At 42.4% G+C, this 26,736-nt stretch overlaps 1 protein-coding gene across 1 annotated transcript in view; it reads left to right on the top strand.

Moving 5' to 3' along the window:
* The first annotated feature begins 3,665 nt into the window (after positions 1–3,665).
* The window catches only part of MARCHF3 (membrane associated ring-CH-type finger 3), a 132,036-nt gene continuing 108,965 nt past the window's right edge, over positions 3,666–26,736 (top strand). The window contains exon 1 of the mRNA XM_044446293.1: positions 3,666–3,967. The gene's annotated coding sequence lies outside the window, so the exon portion shown is untranslated. The remainder of the gene's footprint in view (positions 3,968–26,736) is intronic.

The raw sequence follows: 26,736 nt of genomic DNA, 5'->3' as shown, positions 1-26,736 counted from the left end.
ACTTTGATGGTACTTTTTATTTTGCTTTATATAGCTCTTCACTATGTGCATACCCCACCTAGGAGTGTGAAGAGAAGGCTACAAATTCAAACAATCAATATATAAAGTGGAAGGCAGTGACATTATAAGTATGTAAACTAGTTAGAGTTTTTTTAATATTAAGTGGTATATAAATATTACTAATACATATATAGATAGTGGGTTGGACTTGCGTGTGATAGCCCTGATCCATATGTGGCATGTGAGCATAATGTTCTTGCACAACAATCAGCACTGCCAGCTTTGATGAGCACATAGCACACCTACAGGACTTCAGGGACAAAGTCCAGGGACTCCACAGCCCAGGGGCCCTCAAGTGACCAGTCTAAGAGCAGCAGTTGATGGGGGCAGTGATAGACAGGCCTAACGCTGCATCAACACCTAGGCCGGCATGGGCATGTCAGGACCCACCAGGACCGATGATGTTTGCTACCGCATCCTTTCTCTTGTGACAAAGGGGCTGACAAACTCAGCAAATACATTATTTACTTATCTATTAAACTTGTATTCCACTATACTAGTCCCATAGTTCGCTCCAAGCAGATTACAGCAAAACAGTTTGTATCAAGAGAAACAGAATAAAAACACAATATAACGATCAAGGGTGCTTTGAACGGGTGCTTAGTTTACAAATGCTCATTTTATTATTTTTGCTTTAAATATTTATCATCCTTTTCTATAATGCACTCATGCTTATTCCCAGTTAAATGTATCTACCACCAGAATAGCATAAGCAACCTTCATCTTATTCCAGTAGCCACAATAGTGGCATGATATAAGTGCATTGTCACTTTTTTAAAGAGTTGACAGATCAGTAGTTGTTTGTTTCATTTACTCTATTTATTTATTAGGTTTATATGCCACCTTTTTTTTTTTTAAAGAACTCAAGGAAACTTGCATAATTCCCAGTCTTATCCCAAAAACAACAACCCTGTGAGATAGGTTGGCCTGTGACTTTGTGACTGGCCTAAAGTCACTTCAGCTCCATGGCTGAGCAGGATTGCCTGTGTCTTAACCACGACACCACATTGGCTCTCAGACATGTAGAACCAGGAATATAGAACCAAGCATAAAGCATGGAATGGCAGGGATCAGAGAGAGCAAAATAGGAGTTCCATGCATTGCAGCTGAAGGACTGCACATAGCTTCACCCACCCAACCCAACCCCACCACCCAAAAATAGCTAGTTCCACCACTGATCAGCTATAAGAGAAGAGGAACTTTGGGGTGATTGGAACTAGTCCTTCCATGCCCCAGACATGAGTTTGGTGCTATCATCTGTCCACGAGTGTACATATGCGTGTGGCCATGCCTTCACTAATGCCATTTCATCAGTATGGCAGGCTACTGCTATCAGATACCACTGGGCATGCACAGGACTTGGTTTAGAGGACAAAACCCAAACATCACACAGCAATTCCTCTTATTGGATAGGGAGGCATGTTAGCAGAGGGCTGTCTCTGTTAAAAATGGATCTGCCGCTTCTTGGAAGACTTTTCCTGCTGATGGAGGGCTATGGTGCCCACCTCATGTTGCCAGTGCAACAATGAGACAAAAGGGGCTTTGTTCTTTCAAGCCATCAGAAATGACAAAAAGAGGGGTGTGGAACCTGCATAGTTTCTCGAGCCCCCCTTTCCTTGTATGTTCACCATTGCCAACATAATATCTGGTACTGATTACTGCATCTTATAGCTCAGTAGGTTCAGCTTCCTAGCAGGTTGACAAATTGTGTGGGGCCATTTCAAAATGCATTGCTTTGATGCTTCCAGATTTCTGCACTTTCAGATGAAATGGTGGACAATATTTACTCTTCCTGAAGAGCAATGCTGCTGCCTCTCCAGGATGGTTAAAACATGAAAAGGTTTCTTTAGGGGAATGGGCAACACAATGGCAAATGAGCTCAGGGTAAGCAAGTAAGTGCGCATGTGAGGGCAAGAAACGATTCCACAGTGATGCTGCTGCGGTATGGGGTGGTGAAGACTGGTGAGAAAGGAGATCTTTTAGCCTAATAGCCTGGTTTATGCTGCTGTGAGTAAAAACAGGAAAAACTGCATGTCAGGGATCATCCAGCAAGGAAAGAAAAATAAGGTTGTCACTATCATAATGCCCTTGTACAAACTGACAGTTGAACCATCCTTAAGAAGCATTCTTAGGATGTGTCATACTATCTAGCCCAGTATATTTGATTTCTGATTGGTTGTTTGTTCTGTCCTGTCTGGAGATGCTGGCAAATCAGGTAGGGACCCTTCCACATGCAAAGTATGTGCTGTGTCACAGAGCTAAAGCCCATCTTCTCATGGAATATCGGGCATAGTTCTGGTCTCCACTCCTCATCAAGGATATTGCAGTGCTAGAAAAGGTGCAGAAAGAGCAAGAGTCTGGAACAACTGTCCTATGAAGAAATTGCAGTGTGTGGACTTTTTAGCTTTAAAAAAAGTGACTGCAGAGAAATATATTAGAAGCGTGTGAAATTATGCATAGTTTGAAGAAAGTGGATACCACAACCTCCAATGAAGATAAGTGGTTGAAGATTTGGGAGACAGAAAGCAAAGTACTTCTTCATGCTTTGCAGAGTTGAGCTATGGAATTCATAACCATGAGTTACAGTGCCAGCCACCAACTTGGGCATGAACAACATCAGCAGGATATCAGAGAAATTCATGAAGTTTAACTCTACCCATGGCCACCAGTCATCATGGCTTAATATCACCAGGATGGGAGGCAGTGTGCTCCTCGATGCCAGGTGGAAGGAAACGGCAGCAGGAGATGGCTAGGGAGCTTCTGCTGATATCTGCTTGGCTGCTGCAGAATCAAGAGAGTGGACCAGGCTTTGGGTTTGATCCTGCAGGAATTCCTCTGATACGCTTAATGTTCCACGATTTCAAATCCGAAGAGTGATGCTTTCTCCTCCAACTCGTCCAGAGCTACGGTAGAATACGGGAAATCTGCACTGACGAACGTCGTGGTTGTCCGAGTCAATCTACTTTCATCACATCCTTGCTTGCAGCTAGTGGAAGTCACCCGCACAGCCAGCAGACAGTTACTCTGAAAAAGTACTGAATTTAGCAAGAACTCTTCTCGGGAATAGATCAGTCCCTCGCCGTTTCCAAGAATTGCGCTTCAAAAGCTCCTCTGCATAGTAGCTGTGCCATCAGATCGATTGTCGAACAGAACCTTGCTCTTTTTCTCTGTTCTGCTTTCGGCCGAAAGGCTTCTCTCTTTGTATCTCCTGCTGCTGAAGTACCTCATGGCTTCCTACTTTTATTTATTTAAGTGTCCCCTCCTGCATCTTATTGCAAAGAAACCGATTAGCCCACACTCAGCAAATTCGGTTCTAGAAGAACTCGTCGCCGGCTTGAAGATGTCCCCCCGTGCCTCCGTCTTTCGCCGTTTGGGGGCTGGGAGTGCGGGAGATGCAGCTGCGGCTGCCTTGGGAGCTCGCTGGCTCTTCCCAGCTCCTCCCCTTTCTACCTGGACGTTTGGCCCAACAGGATGTCCCACGTGCCCTTCCGCGCTCTGTCCACCAGGGGTCGCCCGTCCTCCCGGCGTCCCAGCCGCCCTTTGTCCTGCAGCTTCCCTCCAGCCTTCCTCCCTTTGGGCGCCCGCCCATCCCGTTCGGGGCTCAGTCTGGCGAGCAGGCGAGCGGCGGCTGCCCGTCAGGAGAGCTGACCCCACCCCCTCGCCGGCGCTCTTCTCCGCGGGGCATCGCCGGCTCTCGAGCCCGGGCCGGCGCCCCGCAATAGGCCAGTGACTTCTCCGAGGGGGTGCGAGGCGGAGGACCCGCGGTTCGCCCTCCCGTCCGCGCAGCGGGCTGTGCGCACATCATGCTGATGGGCAGCGCACCGGGCGCCTCCAGAGCCGGGAAAGCTGCGCCTTGAGCCGGGCTGCTCCGGAGGAACAGCGAGCGCACGGGAGGCACGCGAGGAGGGTGAGTGCCTGCCTCAAGCCCGGCTGCCCGAGGGGGCACCGGCCATTCGGGGCGGAGGGGAAGGGTCCGTGCCGGCTGGCGGGAGGCGAGCTGCTGACCGGGGGAGCCGGCGCCGCGCGTATGCTCCTAGCCAGTCTCCCAACTTCTTTCCCATCTGTAACGTCGCCAGCGGGCGAGTTAAAAAGGGTTGCCATGCGAGCACTGATCTCTTGTTTCTTAAATAAAAACAGGAGATGTCTAATTGCAGGTTCTGTTTCCTATGGTACACGTCTGCCCGTCAAATAATTTGCTTAACTTTAAGTATTTCTGTCAGGGTCATACATGAGCCGTCCAGAAGCAAATGGGCTCCGAAAACAAGTGTTAGAGTCAGTATCGGTGGCAAGTCTGCGGGCTGTAAAGGATGGAAACTTTTTCTTTTTCTTTGGCAAGGGTGTTCCCTGTTTATAAACATTTTCATAGCAGTGCTTGGTTTTTGTTTCTGTGACTTGAAGGTTATCATGCCAGGGAGGTTCTTGCAGTGGCGTTTCAGACTCTAATGTCACAATTACTCTCTGCAAAGGTGAAATAAAGCAATTAATTAAATGCACGGAAGTCTTATGAAACTGGCCAGATGTGTAATTCTCTCTATGCTCTAAATAAGCATTGCAAACCTTCTATAATGTAGGGTGTAGTTATTGTATGTTCAAGGGTGTGTATACAAACACCCCCCTCAGTATAACAACATGACAACAATTTGGTTGTAAACACACAGAGGAAAACTCGATAGCTCAGACCAAACCACTGTCGCATCTGAGTCCTCTTTTCCTCCTGTCCTGGAATAATGAGAGCTAAGAATAGGTTTTTTTAATGTAAAAAAAAGAGATGCAGGAAGTCCTCCATTTATTTCTACAGCATGCTCCCCCCCTTCTCCCTCCCTCCCTCCCTGTCTGTCTCTCTCTTTCTCAATCTCTCTCCCATAGTGGCTGGATTTTGTAATACCTGTGTGGAATTTATATATTTATTTATTTTACTGCAAGTTACTATCCACGATAGCTATCAATTACATATTCTGGCATCTTGTTCGCTGGCTTGTTGTAACATCTGCCATTCCATTTGGAGAGGTAAATAATGTGGATGTGGTATTTTTGTTTCCTTTCTTTTGTTTATGCCAGATGTGGGGCTGTAACGTGTGTGAAAAGAATCTACTTCTGATTGTCGAGTGTGGGACTTCCCCGGATAGTTGGGGGCTGGGAAAGGCTGACTGGTAATGTGTACTCTGTGTGTGTTCTCCGCTCTGTGTGATTGCGTGCAAGTCTGAGTCTGCCTGTGTCCATGAACTTTACGAGCATCCAGTTCAGTACCATTCAGTGCAGATTCCACACTGCTTGCTGGTTTACAGCCCACAGCCTGCCATCCAGCCCATCTGTTAAAACACATTCCAGCCAAAGCTGAGGAACTCAGGACAGGAGAACAAATACTGCCCTGCTCCCTTCAAACCTAAATGCAAATAGTTGCAAATGACTAAAGCACATAATTGATTTTCAGCAGAATTTGTTCTCAGTAACTGTGCACTGAATGCAGCCCTGGAAGCACTAGTTTTAAGAATCTGAATATATGGGCTCTGAGCTAACATCCTGGCAAATCAAGTTTTTTGAGTTCCTGCCAAATTGATTTTAATGATGGGCTTCTGTGAGTGGTTTGTTTGTTTGGGCTATTTTGAAGCTGAGAGGCAATTAAGAGTTATCTAATTAATGGAAATCTTGCACTTCGTGTCCCATACCAAATCAGAGTTAAATGAAATGCTGCTTGGAGTCTTTCAAACATCCAGAGCAGTACAGTAAATCTTGATCTGGGGCAGGGAGGATTCTTCTTGCATGTGGTGTTCATCCACACTGAAAGACACGGTTTGCTGATCTGGACACATTCATTGTGAAGTGTGATAGATTTCAGCAGGGCTTATTCCCTCAGTGTGCTGAGACTGGTGACCTGAGAAGAACAAATAAACACTGATCACAAGAGAATTCAACTTCAAGAACAAAATGCTTCTCCTGCAGAACTGAAAGGTCACTCCAAGTCTTTCTAGATGGATCAGTTGTCCTATGGCAGGCAGCAGGCTGAGGGTGGAAGGAATATTGGGCAATATCTTACTACGCCATTGCACAATGCAACCTGGGTTGTCCTAGCGTAGACCTCTAGTGCAGTGCTAACAGCATTAGCTTGTGCAGTGGGTTTTTCGGGGGAACCCCATGACTCAAGCGAACTCCATTGACAGCACACTGAGGGCTCTGGCACATCCTCATACTTTACTTGGAGCAGCCACTATAGGGATTCTCCTGCCTCTGCGTGAGGGAAGACGTGAAGTATGAGTATGAGCTTGCTTTTTAGGAAAAGGTAATCATATGCAAAACAGAAGTGCCGGACTTCACAAACCTGAAGAAGAGGCTGGATAAGAAAAAAACAAAAGCCATTATGTAGGCAGGCTGAAGTAGGAGGTAGACTTGCATGGTGCTGATTACATCAGCACACAATTGAGACTTGTTACTCTATAGCAAAACAGATGCCCTGATAGTAAAACAGGTTCAGTAGCCTCATTTGCTGCAGGAAGACTCATTATTTTCCAGGAACATCATCTATATGTTCTGGGAAATGGCAACTCCCCGCAACTGGTGTTTGGAGTACATGCTGAGACAACATCATTTGATTAATTCACCCTTGGCTGCAAAGCCTGCTGGGGTAAAGCAGAGCATCTGGAAAAGCTCTCAATATTCCAAGTGTGTAGCTCGGCCATTCATTTAAAAAGAAGAGCATATCTGAATCCAAACACTGGCTTGCTCATGGTCATTTCAAAAGCAATTACTCCAAGCAGCAAGCCGGAGTACTTTCTATAGCTTTAGAATCACGAGAAGTGCACAGAAAAGAGTTTGTGACATCCCTGGGCCAGCAGAAGCCCCAAGATGCTACTCAGTCCACTGGGCTTCAGCTGTTGCTGAAGTATTTTATTTCAGTAATTTATTATTTTACGTACAATAAGACTGTGTCTAACTCAGTGGGCATTAGTATGGGCAAATCCACTTGCATAAAGCTGATAGGAAGAATAGTCCCCATACCCAATGACGGAGGCTTTTCTTTTTTTGTCTCCTTGAGTGCATATGTTTAGTCCTGGTGGTGTTGACTCTTATCCTTTATGTTCTGTTTGCCTTATTCCTTCATATCCTGTTACTTTCTGAATTAATATTCTGAAACAGAATTTAGAAGAGCTGTTGCAAAACGTTATGGTACTGATTTTTAAACTTGAAAGTGATGGACTTGAAGCACCAAGATTGAGGTTAGTTTAGATTAATTTCAGCATAACTCCTTCAAAAACCTCTTAAGGAACAAACTATTAAGAATGACAGAATCCTCAAGATGGTAATTCTTCAAATAACTAAAACTGGTGCCTCCCTCACAGCATTGCTCCATTTTCTGCTGAGTGCCTAAATGCATATTAGAAGGTGCTGAATTACACTTACACGTTTCTAAAGAACAAACCAGATAGATAATAATTTGCTGGCAAGACCATCCTGCTGTGTCTGGAGAAGAGGCAGACATTGGGGTCAGGAATATGGTTTTATCCTTGGAAGGCTTGGGTTAAAATCCCTCTTCCATTATAGGTCTTCACTCCTGGTTGGACAAATGTATATAGTTGAGTATCTTAGGATCAGTTTCTAATTTGCAAAGTGTGGGTTCTGGCCCATCTCAGTGGCCTGCTGCTTAACTCACAGCTTTGTTGTAAGGTGGACTCAGCAATGGCAGTGGCTTCCTGACAATGGTTTTTGCCACCATGGCTGTTTAATTGGATGGTTTTAAGAGGGGGATTAAACAAATTCATGACAGGGAATGCTGTCGATGGCTACTACTAATCCTGGTGACTATATGCTACTTCTGGTACCCAGTTGTTGGGGAGCATGGATGAAAGGGTTGCACTCATGTCCTGCTTGTGCAGTTCTGTGGGCAGCTGATTGGCCACTGTGCACACAGAAAGCTGAACTAAATGGATCTTGGTCTAAACAAGCAGGACTTTGCTTGAGTTCTTATGGATACGAGGAGCTAATAAATATTGGGTCGTATCCAGTGTTATTCCTTCTTAGAATAGATCTACTGAAATGAGTGGGGCTTAGTTAATCAAACAGTTCAGACAACTGAGTATATTTAAAAATACCAAACAAATCCTATCTAATGTAACGTATTACGTTACCGATCCATATTTTGCAAATGACTGAAGCCATTTGAAGCTCACTGCGATTTGTTTCTGTGCAGCAGCTTCCACTTAGGGTGGCTTTACCCACCAGCCATGCCTCATATCTGGTGAGTGTGCTTGGACCTGAAGCCCTTGGCTTAGTACTTCTTGCAGTGACAAATGCCAGATTTTTGTTAAGGGTCTGGTGCAGTTTGTGCCTATTTGACCTTCATGATAAATAAGAATATAAGTCAAAGCACTTCAAATGCATTCTCTTGGTTGTGCAACCCTTACAGTGATCAGCTCCAATACAAGACAAGGTGCTTGCACCTTTACAAAGAGGGGATTTGGGCAGGTGTAGCATGTATGGCAAGCATTAGAGGTAATACAGGAACCATATTTTCTCCTGTATCTGACACTTTAGCTTACAACAACACAGTATTCTCTTTGCCATGCTGTAGATGGTACAGGTGGGGAGTTTGCTTAAGACCATCTAGTGCAGGGGTCAGCAACCCGCAGCTCCGGAGCTGCATGTGGCTTTTTCATCCCTCTGCTGCGGCTCCCTGTCACTCAAAATATGCGTCACAACCACCAATGTGTCACAACCGCCTGCACGCGATTTATTGAGCTTTTCGACCCCCGGTAGGCCAACCATGGATAAATACAAGAAAAGAAAAGTTTCAGAAGAAAACAGAACGTTTAATGGTATGTGGGCAGATTCATTTGCTTTCGCTGCTGATGAGACTGGTTTACCAGTATGCTTAATATGTGGTGAGAAATTGGCAAACAACAAAAAGTCGAATGTTGCAAGACACTTCCAGATAAACACACAACCTTTGCTCAAAAATATCTGAATGGAGATGAGAGAAAAAAAGCCATTTCGGAACTGATGCAGAAGGTTGATCTGAGTAAAAATCATAATTTAAGTTCGGCTTTTTATTTCATAAATACGAGGAGGACTCAAATAGACATTGAGTATTTTATTTGATAGTAACCTTCAACCCAGCGTCTTTTTTTCGGAGTTCAAAATGTTTTTGTTGCATGCAGAAATAAAAAATTGTTTTCTCTGTAGCAGTTCATTGATTTCATAAATGCAACACACTATAGTTTTTTATACATAGCATAAAGGTAAAAAACAATATATGCAGTGTTATCTTCATTTTAGATGTCAAAAGGGTTTTGTGGCTCCTGGTGTTTTCTTTTCTGTGGGAAACAGGTCCAAATGGCTCTTTGAGTGATTAAGGTTGCCCACCCCGATCTAGTGCAGCCTTCCCCAACCTTGTGCCTTCAAGACACATTTGGACTGCAACACCCAGAATTCCCAGTTAGTGGCCATGCCGGATGGGAATTCTGGGAGTTGTGTTCCAAATGCCTTTGAAGGTCACCACATCAGGAAAGGCTCACCTAGTGAATTTGTGGCAGAGACAAAATTGGAACTGAGGACTTCTGGCATCCTAGCTCAGCCTCATAGCTGCATCGCTGCAGCAATGGAAAGCAACACAAATGAATTTGATGAGGGATCCCCATGCTGTTAGAGCACAGCAAGGGAGGAGAACAAAGTCTTTCGAACAGAACTCTGACTGCTTGCTAGTTCTTCATGGGTGCTCTGATGACAGCTGAGGCAGAAGCCATCGGCCTCATCTGTTGTGGAAATGATGAGACTGTAATGCCAACCTTGAATAATTTTATGCCAAATGAAGCATGGACAGGCATGGACATGGGACTGGACTCCAAATTAACTTGTGTGGGAGTTGCGGTTCTCCAGTTGTGCTGGCAGTGGATGGGGTCTTTTCTAACTAGATCTGAATGGTTCCATTGCCTTAAACAAACACTGTTAAATGCACGGTAATTATTTATTACATTTCTGTACTGCTCATAGCCAAAGCTCTCTGGGTGGTTGCACCTTGGGCAGCATTAACCTGTTTCAAAAACTGCTGCTTCAGCAAATAAGGGGTGTGTTTTATCCCCTGTGCCAGAGCACCAGTATAGGCTGTAATGGTCTGCCAGCATTAGCCCTGCAAAGCAACTGGTCTAAGCGTTTGCTGCTAGGCCATTCAGATTTAGGATGAATGTTTAAAATACAAAGCCTTAGTAGCAGACATCCCATATAATCATATAATTAGGGCTATATAATTTCAAACTTCTTCTGATTAATCTTAATTCCTTTGCAATTTGAAGAGTACCATATTTTTTGCTCTATAAGACTCACTTTTCCCCCCTCAAAAGTAAGGGGAAATGTCTGTGCGTCTTACAGAGCAAATATGTGTGTGCGGTAAGTCTGTCAGATGTGCAGCCCATGGGGAAGTGATGGGGAATGTGCCTGTGATTATGTGCCCATTTGATTCAGAATATTTTTTTTCTTGTTTTCCTCCTCTAAAAACTAGGTGCGTCTTATGGTCAGGCGCGTCTTATAGAGCGAAAAATACAGTAATTAGAGCACTTTAGCTTGCCCCAAATCACATTTGTTTACGTGGCAGAGGCTGTGTGAAGTCTGTTGAAGGCAAGAGAAGGCAGGCAGTTGGATGTCCTGCAACAGGATTTACGCAGCCATCTGCTTTCTACTATGTTCGAAATTTCGAAGAAGGACTAAAATCAGGTGAAGAGCTTCCTTGATTGCTCATGCAAGAACTCTTTGTTCAAAACACAGTTCTGCATATTTCAGAATAGGTCTTATATTATTTCCTGCTACTTGAGTAGTAACCAATGTGTGCCATAAAAGCAACATGAAATAGACTCTTCTGTATAGCTGAAATAATATTCTTTTGACTAGTCTCATCTTTGACTTTTAAGACAAAAGCCAGAATCTCAAATAAAGAATACCCAGTATCACAATTTGGACAATTATGGTTATAACCTGTATTGTTAGATGCAGGGCTCACTTCAGCCAAGGTTTTCCAGAATAGACCTCCTAATAATAAACAATACTTTAACAATTGTAAAGGGCTTTTGAGTGTTCAGTGCTTCATCTCTGTGGTCAAGTTGCAATCCTTTCAACAGCCCAGTAAGGCCAATTGGTGTGATTCTACATGTTGAAGGCAGGGTGGGGACGGAAGCTCTGAGGGAAGGCCCTGCAAAGGACTGATGCTCTCCTTGTCTATCTTATGCCCTGCCAGCCAAGACAGGAAGATCAAGAGAAGTGAGAATGCCTCCCTTCTGGGCACTGATTTGAGTTGGACAGACCTCTGAGCCTTCCCAGCTCGCTATATTATCCGAGGAAGAGCATGGCTGGGATCAAAGACACTTGTGGATCTGGCCGACTCACATCCTCTCAGTTCCCTTGCCACATTGCCCACCAGCACCGTCCACTTCCTACCCACCCTGTCCCTTTTCCAAGATCACAGGCATGACCTAAGATGATATCTCCTACGTCCTATATTCTTCCACAAACATAGGATTGCTCTGTCGGTCTTTTAATAGGCTACACCATCTCTGGTTTTTTATACACAGAAATCAGCCTTGCACCAGGTCAAATAAGGTGAAAACGGCTCAGCAAATTCAGTGTTGGTTCCCATGACCCTTAGTGGAATTAGTTGTTTGCCAACTTCATTGGCTTCAAGTTGGCCCAATTCAGCCTGGGCCCAATTCGAAGTGCTTACAGTAATGTTCTAAACGCTAAACAGCCTGGGAGCAGGTTGCCTGAAGGACTGCCTTTCTCCACATGTTCCTGTCCAACCATTAAGTTCTTCATCTGAGGCCCTTCTCCAGGAGCCTCCCCCCCACAAGAAGTAAGGGGGGTGTTGGCCAGGAGAGGGGCCTTTTCAGTGGTTGCAGCTCGTCCTGGGAACATGTTTCTCAGCGAGGCGCACCTGGTGCCATTCTTGCCATCCATTTGGTGCCAGGCTAAGACCTTTGCATTTTAGAAATATTTCGAATGGATTGCTGTTTTAAATGTGTTATTAATTTCTCCTGAGTGACAGTTAATTTCATATGCTATATTGGTTTTATTATGATGTTTTAATATTTTACATTGGTTTTGTTTATTTTAAATTGTTTTATTGACTATAATTGTAAACCTCCCAGAGAGCCTAACGAGGTTACAGAAATTGGGCTAATGTGGTGGTATAGAAATTGAATAAATGAATAACTCTGATCTGGACAAGTGACAGAATGCGGCTTCTAATCAGTCTCTCTCTCTCTCTCTCTCTCTCTCTCTCTCTCTCTCTATATATATATATATATATATATGTATGTATGTATGTATATGTACACACACATACACACACACACACACACACACACATTATCATCAATGCAAAGTGATTATCTTAACTTTTGTACACCTGCTGGTCTGTGGAAGATCTAACAGTGAATAACAGCTCCTGCTTTGAATGGTCTGAGGAAGAGTGAAAGGTCAAAACCCCTTGACATTTACTGGTGATCGAGATGTGGAAGGATCAGGGCTACGATTAACCATGATCATTGGCTGTGCCAAATTCCAGGAGCTTGTTTTTCCTTTCCTCAGACCTTGAAAAATAAATATTTCCTTTAAAAAACAGCCATGTGCTTCTGTATACACTCATATTTTTCTGCACCAATTTTTCAAATATGCAATTTTATATTAAATCCTGTGTTGCTTGATCCTGAATGCCTTTAAAAACATATATTACAACTCATTCTAACCTTGAGATTGCTGCTCTGAAGGAATTAAAATGGATATGGTCACTGGAGATGATGAGCAAGAAATACATGATAATTTGTTTTGCTTTCTTTTTAAGACTAGATAAGCATCCAGTCAAACTGCAGCAGATCTCCAGGTAAAGCAGGCCGATACTCCTAAGGGTGCAATCCAGTGACCCCCCCCCCCCCCCCCCAGCCTACTATGTTCCTAAGGGTGCTGTTTGCCCCTCTGAGTGCACAGATGTGCCTCAGAGAGAGGGAAAGGGGGCATGCCAGGGAAGGAAAGAAGCTGGAACTGTCTCCCTAAGTCAGTCCCTGTTGACACCCGGCCTCCTTCCTTCCCTTTATCAGAGGGTCGAGGACATAAGATTGCACTCTCAGAAACCCATCCAGTGGATTCCTGAATGACCATCCTCATGTGGTCTTGCAATCCAAAGTAGAGAGAAGGAGCTGTGTATTTTGGGTGGTGGCACTTAGATTTGATACACAACTTTAAATAAAAATGAAACTGGCTATACCTGAATGCCTCCTTTTATTACAAAGAGTAATGATAGCAATCTAAAAATAACACCTAGGCTGCCAAGTACAAATGCCTCAGAAGGGAAATGAATGCACACAAACCTTCTTACATTACTGATAGGTATGTACAATCTTGTTCCAGAAACGGATCATCTACTGGCTGAAAGGCAGTGCAGCCTAGTAGTCCATCAGGAGTGCATGACTAGATATGTACATCAGTGGTGCATATCTACATTAGTGGTGCAGATCCTCTTCCAACTGAGGCCAAAATTCCACCCTGGAGAAGCTTTTGGGGGCCACATTCCAATGGCTGAAGGCAAAGGGAGGATCATGCCCCAGATACCAGCACATTCTATCTTACAGCTCTTATTTCTAGTAACTAACTCATAGGAAAGTCCGCCCTTCAGAAGGGGATGGGAACTTCAGAAAAGCCTGGAAACCATCAGACATTCAACAGTTGGAGAAAAGGGCTGAGGCTTGGGTTTCTGAACCCCTAATCTGTATTATAAACTAAATCTATATAACATATACAGGATAGAACAGCAGTGGCACAGTAATCTCAGTTCTAAGGGTGATCAGTAATCTCTGTTTTAAGGGTGTATCTGATGGTTAGTGAGTCTTTGAAGCCATCATTTGGATCTCAAGTTTGAGAAGTAAGCAAATAGTTATACAGTTTCTTCTATTTTAGAACATAGTCCCAAGAACACAAGGCAGTCTTCAGGACCGTGCTTTATCCATTTTGTTTCCACCCTGCTATCAGGATAACTGGCTCTAGATCATCATATGAGAACAATGCACAATTTTATTAATAGTGACCAAGACCAAAACACCTCACAATCTCCTGCTCCTACATCTGCTAAAAGCATATTAATTAAGTGGAAGGAACTTGGGTAATAAGCCTCCATAGGTAAAACTCTTCCCAGTATTCATGCTTGTGTAAGAGTTGTTAATATCAATATCACTTTGCATTTATATCTCATTTTTCTTCCTGCAAGGGGTGCAAAGTAAATAATTGTGGAAAACTTCACGTTTGTGGTCTGGATTATGCAAAATGCTTTTGTAAAGATCTTGGAACATTCTGATGTTCTCCAACAATGAAGCACTTTTATAGAAAGCTATAATAATGGAAACTATAGTTATTTCTTGGTGAGGCTTGGCTGCCGTCAGCCTGTCAAGATTTACTATATTGTAAGAAAAGGATAAGGCTAGAAGGGGGAAATGCCTTCTAACTGGTAAAATATCGGGTTTAATTGGCTTGACTGTGGCACATATGCATGTGTGTGTTTTTACTTGCTAATGTCTGGATGATAAAACAGCATGAGTTTGTAGAAATGGATAGCAGAAGCCTTTGACATTTTTTAAAAAGAGTCTGGAATGGGCACGCATGTATGCATAGCTGGAATATTTCTCAAGTAATCTGAGTAATGCTTCTTGGGTAAAACCAGTGTTGGGCATGTGTTTCCATTTCCCTCCATCCCACCTCCCTGTGTGTGCACTGTATTTTGAAAGCTTTCTTATGATTCACAAAAGCAGCTGCTTTGGAGCTAAAATGGCACCAGACCTTTAAAATCCCATTTTAACTAGGTATGCTACAGATGACTGCTTCCATCTGTGCTTGAAGATTTCATGGAGTTGAGCACTGGGAATTGTGGGATTCACCCACTTCTTAGAATGCAAGAAAACCCCAATGGAATGTTTAGGATGGCTTGGACTTGACTGTTTTTAAGCAGGGCTCCTTATTGCAAGACAGCAGTATTTTGTAGTATGTATTTGTAGTGCCCCAGTCAGGTGCCCTCCAGATGTGCTGGACTCCAAGTCTCTGCATGACTGGATGCAGAATTCTGGCAACTGGAGTCCAACATTTCTTGAGGGCACCAGGTTGGGAAAGGCTGTTGTGTCATTAATGAACGAAGATGAAATGTGTACTTAGAAATGTGCATCTATCTTGGATGAAGAAGTTTCTGATTACATTTCATGGTGAGGAGTTGAATTACAGCAATGTGCATGCATACACACAGATACCGATGACTGAAAACAGATAAGATCTTTATTGTATGTTCTTGTTTCCCAAAAGCTAATAAGCGTCATTCCCTTTTGTCTTTCATCATTGTTTCAGATTTGGCTTTGTTCAAATGTTTGCTTGCGCAAGCCAAGTTTGACTTTACCCCACTCCTTCCTCCACTATGAGTTTTTCTATGCAAGACCATTAACTGGCTGTTGATCCACTGTATTGACTTGCAGTCTTCTTTAGAATTGAACATGGGCACACCAAAGGAAGTGCTTCCTTTTCTGTTTCCCCACTGCATAACCTCTAGGTGGCACTGTACTGTAACAGAATAGTGCAACCACACTTGAGGGAATCATGCTTTCTTTCATTTTCAAATGCTATGTCTTCCCTGCTTCAAAAAGACTCTCTGAAAGTCCTCGTTAGACACATAAATAAAACCAGAAGCTCACAACATTGTTTAAAGAAGTTGCAAACAACCACGAGTAAGGAACAGTGAGGGTACTATAGACCTTGCATATGGCTGAGTGCAATGAGGGAGTGGGGAGATCGGAACCCCAGCATCCTAAGGAAGTGAAATGTGCCACCTTGCTCAGGTGCAGGAAGATGTGGGTGGACGCTGCCCTCCTGCTGCTCTCAGTCATTCCCTTCTGTCTACATTCTGTGTAGTCACAGGAATGGGGAGTGTCTGCCACAGCACAACAAAAATAGCTGTGGCATTAATATCAACAGTTGCTCTCTGTACTGAACAGCGTATGCCCATGTGCAGCTAGACCTTCATAAAACAAGGATTCTCTTTAGGCTCTCCATAAATATCCAGGGCCAAAAAAGTGCACCAGACCAGGAGAATGACAGAGAACGCATCTCTGTTAGCTCCCCCAGTTGCATCAAATGTCATCAACTATAGTATCCCCCTGAATCACTGGACTGGGATGAGGACAGCAGTCTTCCATGTGCTTCTTGGTGCCAGTGGGTGATGCTGGAATACCGTATGGGTACCATGGTATTTGCATAATGGTGTTGTACAAGGTTCAGTTCCTTCCTCTATAGAGTTATGGGGAATGGCTGCCTGGAGTTGGGTGCCATCAGTGGGAAGATGACATCCAACACCACCCCTTTGTCAGAGCTCAGTTCAGTCATAAATATATACATGGTACAGGGAATCGTGAATGGTCTGGATGGAGGGATACCTTACTGCTGTTTAATAAAGACAAAGCAAGGCACTCTTGGTCAATGGCTCACCCGCCCAAGAGAACCCTATTCAAACTGTTCAAACTATTCTGTTTAGCTTGTGGATACTTTTAAACAGTTTTGTTGATGGAATTAAAGGATCAAAGTACTTTTACCAGTGTGGGCTTGTTCTCCAGCTGTACTCCTTGGAGAGAGATGGTCTAGCCATGTTTATCCATCCTCTAATCCCAGCTAGACTACTCCAAACCTTGGTCTGTGTGGCTGCTTTTGAAAAGTGGTGCCCAGATTGTTAGGTAGAAAAATTGACAATTCCAGTGATAGAAGTTTTCCACTGACTGCTAATTTATTCCCAGATGCAATTCAAGTCCCAAACAGTTTGGAACTGGGGATCTGGAGGAGCCCATTCTCCCACACCTGTCAGTTTAGATCAATATTAGAAGCCCCTCTCCAGATGTTTCTGTTGTTGAAGGTTTACAGAGACAGGTTTTTTGGTGGTACTTCTTGTATGATGGAACCAGTTCCTTAGGCATGTTTGCCAGATACTTTCTTTGTTGACTTTTATGAAGCAGGTGAATTCAGTGCTATTCCCTTATGATTTTATTAGTTTTTGTGATGTTTGAAATCTTTGCTTGCCATTTGGTGAGTTTTATCTGAGTTTTACTTGCTGGTCATTCTGTTTGATTGCCTGTTCTTCTGTTGTTGTTTTGTGTTTGTTTTGAAGTAGTTTTGTAGATATAAACCATCCTGGGGCTATTTGGTAGAAGGCAGGGATAAACACGCCATGAATAAGTAAATTAAAATAATCTTAGAACTCACTATGTAATCTTACATTTTTAATGAATTTGGAAAGCAAACAGTATTTGGCTCTGAACTTTTATCAAATGTAAAGCATTGTATGTGATGTTTTGTAAAGTGTGAAGCTGTTGGTTTAGATACTTGTTAGCATTTTAGTTTATTATTAGTACCATTGATTTGCATACCATTTTGCAGCGTACTCCATTTTATTATAAATAATAATAAAGATATTCATAACCCATGGAATTTGCAGATTAAATTTTGATAGAGGGGGTGACAAGACCAGAGGCAAGGGTAGTCAGGAAAGGATGCATACAACTCTGGAAAGATGAAACTCCATATTAAATGGCTTCACTAGCACAAGTTTATTTATGATTACTGAGTATACCTTTATATGAAAATAGTAAAGAGTCTTGAGGCACCTTGAAAATTAACAAATCTATAAGCATAAGTTTTCATGTGTGTGCATATACCTGCAGCCCAGGAGTATCCTTCATTTTTCTTATAGTGGTCTCTTCAGCATGCTATTATGAATTTGCTAAACCTTTAAGGTAATGCAAGATGCTTTATCCTTGTTATTCTTGCTGCAACTCGTTATCACATCTGTTGTATAACTATGTATAGTATCAGGCAAAGAAAATACGAAAAGCCCCCACAGAGAAGACAAGGTTTTTCTGAGCCTATGGAAGCTAACTTAAAATAAAGACTTAATGTTTCAGATTTAGAATGTTAATGTTCTGACAGTCCTAGAAAGTTAAACAAGGAAGTCACTCAAATAGAACATGAGACAGGAAATGTCATGGTAAAGATTAAAAGCTGAACTGATGAATTTTCTCCTGCCCCTGTACACTTCTTTGTATATTGTGACTTTGGAAACTATCTGAATTCATACCAGTCATGAAGAATTAGCAGCACCCTCTTTCCCAAGTCAAACAATGCCTGTTTTCATTCAGAAATGATAACTGGATTGTTTGGGCTTGTCTGCTACTGTGATCTAAGAGGCATACAAGACATCCACGTCTGGGCTGTCATGAAGAAGCAAATGGTGTCATGTAGCAGAAATGTGAAATAAGCTTGTAGCCAGATTAGTGGACATGGAAGAGAAGAGAGGAATGTGCATGAGATCAGTGTGTCCTGTTTACAAGCTCAGAAACCAAGCATAAAAGGGGGAGCATCAGTGTGTTGTGGTGGTTGAACTGGGGCTCAGGAGAGCTGGTCCCCACCAGGCAGTGAGATTCACAGGATGACTTTGGGGCTGTCACTGACTCTAAGTCTAGCCTAACTCATAGGGTTGCTGTGAGGATAAAATTGAGCATGGATAGTGGATCATGTAAGCCACCCTGGGTTTGCTAGAGTTAAAATGGTGAGAGTGAAATGTAAAAAGAAGAAAATCTCCTAAGTCTATTTTAATGTAATCTTCAGATATATTTCCGAATTTAGCTCTGCTACTGGAGGGGTGAACCATTCATGGTACAAGGGTTTGTTGTCATGAAAACCGAGCTAAGCCCTTTTCAGGCTCAGGCATATGAGAGAAAACCAGGTCCTTTCTCTGTTAGTACCATCTTCCACCATGGGACCCAATTAGTGTGCTGTATATCTGTTCTGGTTTAATTTCATGTGTCATGAAGGATATTTGATCTTCTCTGACATTGAATGACGCTGGCTTGTCTTGTGAAGTTACATAGCAGAATTTATACTTGCTGGGGTAGCAAGTTTGTCACACGAAGTTTGTCTTACATAAATGAAACTTGTGTGTTTCTCTTCACTTGGCCAGAGAGTCACATTCGAATCTTCTAGTTTGTACAATTGCAGAATATGCAGTCTTTCACTAAGGCCCACATTTATGTGAACACTTGACCAAAATATCCTAAAAGAAAAGAGTGATAACCCACTAATAATTGTTATGGAAGAGCAAAATTCAGGGCCACTGGACAATATATAAGCATAAATGGTCAAATGCACTGATGATAAAAGAGCAAACTGGTGATGAGCGCAGGCAACATTTTGTTTAAATCCCAAAGTGACTTAGCCACCCATACATCATGAACATGTAAGAGTGTTTCTGTGGATTTCCCAGGAATATCCATGCCATAGATGTCGCTCTATGCATTCACAATCTTCTAGACTCTTGTTTGGTTACCCACTTCAATTGGCAGCAACCATTGAGCTCCTGAATGTGAGCACTACATTGTGGAGCTCCATAGTACTGACCCATTGGTGTCCTTGGGCTATGGACCCTGCCATCTCAGTGGTAGACTGCTGAAAAGTTTATAGACTAATCCGTCAGAAGTTTTAGTGATCCTGCTCAGTGAAAATCAGGTGGTATGTATGAAAGTATGCAGTTGCTGATATTTGAATCTGCTGAACAATTTAGCTTTGCACAAAATTGAGTAACATTTGGCAGAAATTTAATTGTGCTTAACTTTGTGCAGGATTACAGATTAAGAGGATCATGCATGTACATTGAGAAAATGAAATGTGAATTGGAAGGTTTAGAATTCTATTTAGTGGTAAACTAAATTTTGAAATTTGATGATGCATATGTAATAGTCAAATTTGGATGTAGGCAATTGGGAGAAAGCTATTCTGTGGATTAAGTCTGTATAGGGGGATCCAAATAATTCATTTGCACAAATGTCAGCCTAGATTTGCTTTCAAAGTAGGTGCACTTGAAACATAAAACCTGCTAATGCTTGTCAGTGTGGCCATGATATTATCACAAATGTTTGGCCCAACTGAAGATCCCTCAGGAGCATCTCGGTATTTGATTATTGCAGAGTTTTCTAGTTACTCTCTTTGTGTGCAGTGTTTATACCGATGATCTTCATTGTGCAAAAAAAAGTCTTGAACCTTCACTCTCTCAGTACAAGAAAATCTGTGCATAAAGCAGCTATGCTTGATTTAATCCATGATTGCCATATAGCCCTTTTGCAAATAAAAAACCTCCAGATGCAGATGCACAAAGCCAATAAGATGAAGTGACTAAATAGTGTTTAAACATCATGCTGAAATTGCAGTGCATCTTTCTAAGAAAAGGATTACTAAAAGCAGTGTTTAAAATTCATAAAGCATTGCCCATATATGCAGAGTGTTTGATAGTCTTTACTATGGGATAAGACTTAATATTGCAATTAATTATTGATTTTGCTGGAAACTAAAGCTGAGAGAGAATGTATTAGTTTGGCTCCTTTCTTCTAGGGTTTTGAATTTGAGAATAAGTTGCTGGTAAAACATGTATGTTTTTACAGTACCTTTTTGTATGATTACAGATCAAGTTTGCAGACCCAAGCTCCCTTACAATCTTTTCTGTAGTGCACAATAGGTCCATACTTATACATGTAGCATCATGAAAAGATGGGTTTCATGAGAATCAGCTACAGATAGACATAGCTACTGGCCAGTATTCCATGCACATGGTAAAGGAGTGGACACTTTTGTGTGCTCCGGTCACTTGAGACTGTTAATGTTTTAAAATGCTCTCTGGAACACATTATATGGTCTCCACAACTGTGCATTGCAGATTAAATGGGTAGGGGTGGGAAAATGTTCTTCTGGAGAAATTCATCACTTGCTCTTGATAATGAAACCCCTGATTTAAGCTGCCAAGGAACCCCAGGGCATCCCTAGAAAACAGTTTGAACGTTGCTGTTCAATTAAAAAAATGCACCAATTTCAGAGCTTCATTATGGATTAGTGCGAGGCCTGTAATCTGGTAGATGAGATGCTTTGTTTGAGGTTGTTCTTGGAGAAGAGCATCTGCCTTCCTGGGACACTTCCCATGCTCTCACTTGAGCACCGAACCAGTGGCGTGGGAAGCTTCCATGTGGATCCTCCCAGAGATAACCATATGCTATAAAATGTAGTGTAAACATGGGATGTTTGTTGATGAAGCTTGAGTCTGCTTGGCTGCAACTTCAAACGCCATTTCATAAAGCTGCACTTCTGCTGTCAGCTCTAGTTCTTCACCAGTGAAGGCTGCCACTCACAGATTAAATCTCTAAATTTATTCACTTGACTAATTCTAATTTCCTTGGATTTGAAGGATTGAATTCAGCGAGAACAAATCTGAACAGCAATCTTTTCCCTGCTCCTTTTATAATAAACTCTGAATTTGAGACATAGGCAAGAGGAACAAAAAGTGTGAGCTTTCACCGACTTAAAAGGTTTTGTGGTAAACAAAAGAGATGGGGGAACCCCAGTCAAGATATCTGTGTATCAATTGAAGCATTCCTAATTAAAATTACTATTTTTAAATGTTGTGTAATTATCCAAAGAATATCCTGGAGTAAAAGATAAGAGTATTGGGTCCTGTTCTTTTTTAATACCATATTTTCTGATGCCACTTTGAATCATAGCTGATAGAAACCATTCCCTCATGCTAGATTAAGCAGTTGAATCCGTGCCCAAAATGCCGGGAGTTATTTGGATACGTAGATGGAGGCATGCAGCGATGATTGAATTTGAATCTGTTATGAGAGCAAGTATTCGTTCATTTGCCAAACAGCAGAAATAGCCGAACCTTATGAATGTAGGGTAGTCTCAGCACAGATGGCCGTGTGGCTCTTTGTGTTAAGTGACATTTCTAGGCTCCTGTTTGGGGAATGGGGAGTGAAAACTACTACGTGGATGACATGTTATGTGTTAGCATCAGGCAGACCTTGGAATGCTTTCCCTCCACCCCTCTTCAAAGGAGATTTTAGGGCATGTTTTACCTGAAGGGAAGCATCCCAGGGCGAATGACCTTTAAATTTAAAATCCACATTCCTACGCAAAACTGGACCGATGACCTCAGCTTACCTCCTCTTTTCAGAACAGTTGGTGATGTATTGATGAGTTGCCACAAAAAAACCCAGCAGGGCACCATACATGTTCGGATGAAGGCTGCCACAATTGTGGGCACAGGGACACGTTTCTTCCTTGCTTTCTTTTTAATGAGGAGGCAGTCGTTTGGATGAGTAATGCTGTGCCCGTGAGGGCTACCTGTTCTGCTGCTATGAAGATGACACAGCTCCTTTTGCCTGCTATCTTGCTTTGTTCTCTCTGGTGCCAGATGAGGTCGGGGTGGTGGAGGAGACAGTTTACACATATAATGGGGCCGGCGTATTGGTCTCCTGGGAAGCTGCCAATTTTTCTGCTCTCCGACATCTTTTTTCCTAACTGGTAATACAGAGAGCATCACTGATGTAAGCTCTATTTGGAGAGAAGAAAAATCATAGTGATCCATCTTCAGTGATGAAGATAGCATTTAATGATGGACTGAGGCAGCTGAGCTACAAGCTCATCTGGAGTATGAAATGGACAAGGAAGGTGCTGCTTTTCAGCAAGTGGGTGAGTATCACAATGTTGCTTCCTGGGAGACTAACACTGACACTCTTGGATCCAGCCCACTGGGCTTGCAACAGAGAATCTACCTGGAGGGAAGAGGTAGATCTCAAATTTCCATGACAAATAAGTAGCAACTGTGAATTTATTCCACCACAAGCAAATGGACCTGACTTTGCACAGCCTGGAATAACCCTTAGTTTAATACAGTGAAGTATTCAAGTAAATTTGCCTGCTGTCCAAGGCAGATACACTGTGCCTGACCTTTTGGAGTGCAGGCATTCCTGCTGGCCCCCTAAGCCTGGCCCCTGCCTTGGTCTACCTCTGCAGCCCCTTAAGAGAGGCATCTGTCCTCTCCATTCCTCAGAGGGGCAGGTGGCTCACAGCAGGGAGAGGCGGCAGGTGTATAAATCTGTTCCTTAACCTATTAATCTCTCTTGAATCCAACTGACTGCACAGCTATGCATTGATTAAGAAAGTCTCCCCAGTGACATGAACACATTTAAATTAATTTTAAATTAATGAATTTGTTTTCAAAGCAAAATACCTTTAAGGGACACTCCTCTACATTCTTCTTAGTATGCTTGCCATGTTTCAGGTGCCTCAGCTTCATAGTCTTGGATCTAAGATGCAGACAGACAGACAGACAGACAGATACACACCCTCTGTTGTTATTATAGATAAATCGATCAATTACCAAGGGCCTTTTCCTGTCCTGTAAATTGACAACCCTGCAAGATTATATTGTGAGTAGAGATTAGATGAGGCAATGTGGTCCATTTCCATGTGCTTTGGGGCTTTGAGGGACTATGAATCCAAAAGAATTATTTGAAAATAGATAAATGTGCTATCATACATGTAGCCATTTATTTACGGTAAGAAAATGTTTTAACATTTTCTCTAAGTTGCTTCTGACAAGACTGTATTTTATCCACTTGAAATATGACTTAAAATTTATAGTTTTCAAAGTTGCAAATGACAGTAATACCTGCAAGCAACTAACTCAGCTCTGTCAAACTGATTACTTCCTAAGTACGCGTCTTTCTTCACCACAAACTTCTGCATGGAGAATTGCCTCTGTACCCAATTAGTTGTTTTGACCTTTCCTGGGTTCTTGCATTGTCCTCGGTCATAAAAATAGACAGCTGCAGTCGTTGACTGGAGGCATGTATTGTTGAGGGGAAAACTCTGTGTCACAATAGATGAGGGTGACAAAGTAGGAAAAACTGTTCAATCAATTTAACAGGCTCTGTTTCCTCAGGGAAGGCAAGGGTTAGAAAGCTGAGAAGCAGTCTGCGTCATTCCCTTTGGGTGGATGCAGAGTGAGAGTAGCTGCAGGCTGCTTCTTACCTGATGATTTGTGCTAGGGTATGGATATATGGAAACAGTGAAGGGCATGTGCTCAGGAAGACCTGGGCCTTCCCTTTGAAATGCGTTGGAGTTCCTATTTGCTGCTTCTGTTTGCCACTTCTACTTGTTCTTTAAACACACACACAGGTTCTTTCTCCATTCCCGAAAATCAAGGGTAGTATTTAATGTTATTTTCTAGGTATTTTAGTAACTAAATTTTATTATTTATATTTTACTTTGTCAGTATTTTATGATTTTAACTGATATTTTAAACTGCTATACTTACTCTTGTTGCAATATTATTGTATTTTATGAAGTCTTCTTATTGTATTGTTGGCTTTTAATGGAATGTATACCATCCAGAAAGACCTAAATTTAATAAACAGATTTTTCTACATAAAGTCGATTCATGGAAATGGATGGGACTTCAGTTAGCCATATCTAGCTTAAACCTCATTTATTTCAGTGGTCTGTTACATGTAGGAGTAACTCTGGGTGCCATTCCTAGTGTAGATCTTTATACATGTGTGTGCCCTACACAATTGAACGGCATGCTTGGATACAGAAGAGGGTTGAGCATGGCTAGTTCTGCTGTCACGTGGTTGTCACTGGGTTACCCTTGTGGAGCTTAAAAGGAGAACAAAAACAGAACAGGGCAGGGAGAGCTGGATCAGGACCTGACTCCAGAGGAGGGAGGGTATTAGGGTTGGTCCTGCCTGGATCACTCTCTTCTGCCACATCTCCCACTCGTCAGGCATGTGGAGAAGTAATTCTGGTCAGGACTGCAGTGGGGGCAAAGTCCTGAAGCCCCCTTGCTCATGCTCTGCTTTGCCTTGAAGCCTTCCTTGTGCCCACCAGGTTGCTCCGGAGGATCTTCCTAGCCCTCATAGTGGTTTAGGAGCACATGAGGGGGAGAGCTGCAGGGTGGAGAGGAAATCCATTCCATGCATGTGTTGTTTTGTTCTCTGTGCACACAGGCTGTGTTGGATACAAGCCTGTATTCCTAAAAAAACAAAACACCTGCATTCTTACCAGCCTTATTTTGTATAGGGCTCATCACAAGATATTTCTGAAGAAAAGCAAGATGTTCTAAAACTTCTTTATAGGGAAAGATAAAGCCTGTTTCCAGAAGCTTAACATTCAAGATATCCATTAATCAGGGAAGTGAGGGGCTTTAAGTTTTTTTGTTTGTTTTTTTTAGAAAGACTTTTATATGCAAACCCCATACTAAGACACTTCAGAATGTAACTAGAAAACTTCCATGGTGCTCTCTGTGTGAGAGCAACATGAAGAATAATTGCTATAATTCTCCTATCTTGTAATCTATCCACATTGAATTATGTTAACTGCCTGATATGGGCCAGGTGGTGATATGGCGCTTAAGAAAATAGTGTTCACTCTAGAAATAAAATGTTGCAGTACACTGAAACAGGCACCATTGATTTCTGTCTCAATCATTTCTTGCCTAACGATGTCAAAACACTGGAATTATGTGACAAAATCCACTTAGTATGAAAGGTTTTTATTCAGAACTAGATCAGGTATACAAGTCCAGCTTTTTATGCCTTATTTTAATGTAAGGCTTTGAAATAAATAAATAAAACCTCATTTTCATTTTTATGTATCAAACAAAATGTCCTTTTCCAAGTTGTGTGTCTAGAATGGTTTATAAAAATTCTTCATAACAGCAGCAAATTCCATTAGTAGGAATTAAATAATTCCCATTCACCAAAGAAGTCAAAATAGTTCAACATCTACACAATTGAAAGTGTGCCTCAGAATGTACACCATATCCTTAATGCAGAATCTGGTTGCTTCTGTGGAATGCAGTTTTAAGCAGGAGTAAATTTCGGTTCTTACTATTGCTGAAAAAAGCTTGGACGCCTCAGCAGTTTCCGTCTGGCGCTTAAATGAGCATTTTCCAAGAATTGTTTAGTATGGCACTCCTTAATGTTGGCACAGTTCTCACTCATTACTGTTATCCTTGCCTGTGCATCTGTTGCCTAAACTATCCTAAATTTTTCAGTAAAAGGTACACTAAAAATGGAACGACTTAATTTGACCCTGTCCCTCTCAAGCGGTTAGCCCGAGGCCCAGTAGGTTGTGCACCCTGCACTAGAAATAGCTCTGGTCCACACAAGGACACCAGCACTGCCCTACTTCTGACATAACAATTGATTCCACGAGTTTGCCAACACAGGATCCTGTGGCGGGTGATTGTTCCTGAGCACAGTGACACATACTGGCTGGAAGAGTAGCTTTTGGCAGACCGAATGTGATTTACGGCTTTGTTACACTTTTAATACAAATCAATAATACTTCTGCACCAAGCCCTTCGATATGTTGTTTCTGGTGCCACCGCAGCTGTGAAATACACTGCACATAAAGCTGGCAATATGCACCGGCTCATTAAATGAACTGCTTGTATTTTTATGTGATCCAGATGGCCATTAACAAGAACTGTTCCTGCTTCTTTGCACTTCACCTCTATGCATTCTTTATAGTTGAAGCAGATGCCCAGAGAATGGGATAGGGAAGAGAGACGATATTCGGAGAGAAATTCCCCATGCATTAGCCTCTCTTTTGAAAAAGGCAGTGTTCGTTTACTGTGAAGGTACTGGAAATAAATCCAGTGACTGCCCCTGCCCAATATCATCCTGTCATTTCTTCCAGCGCTGCTCGTTTGCAGTCTTTCGGATTTCATGCAGGCTTTGCAACCTCTGAAGGGCAGCAAGCCCTAATCTGGAATGCACCTTCAGACAGATTTTTAAAAAG

Source organism: Varanus komodoensis, unplaced genomic scaffold (genome assembly GCF_004798865.1).
Source record: "Varanus komodoensis strain SLA01 unplaced genomic scaffold, ASM479886v1 scaffold5, whole genome shotgun sequence".
NCBI classification, from domain to species: Eukaryota; Metazoa; Chordata; class Lepidosauria; order Squamata; family Varanidae; genus Varanus; species Varanus komodoensis.
Note: the sequence above shows the minus strand (reverse complement) of the source record. Positions and strands in the feature narration are given on the sequence as shown.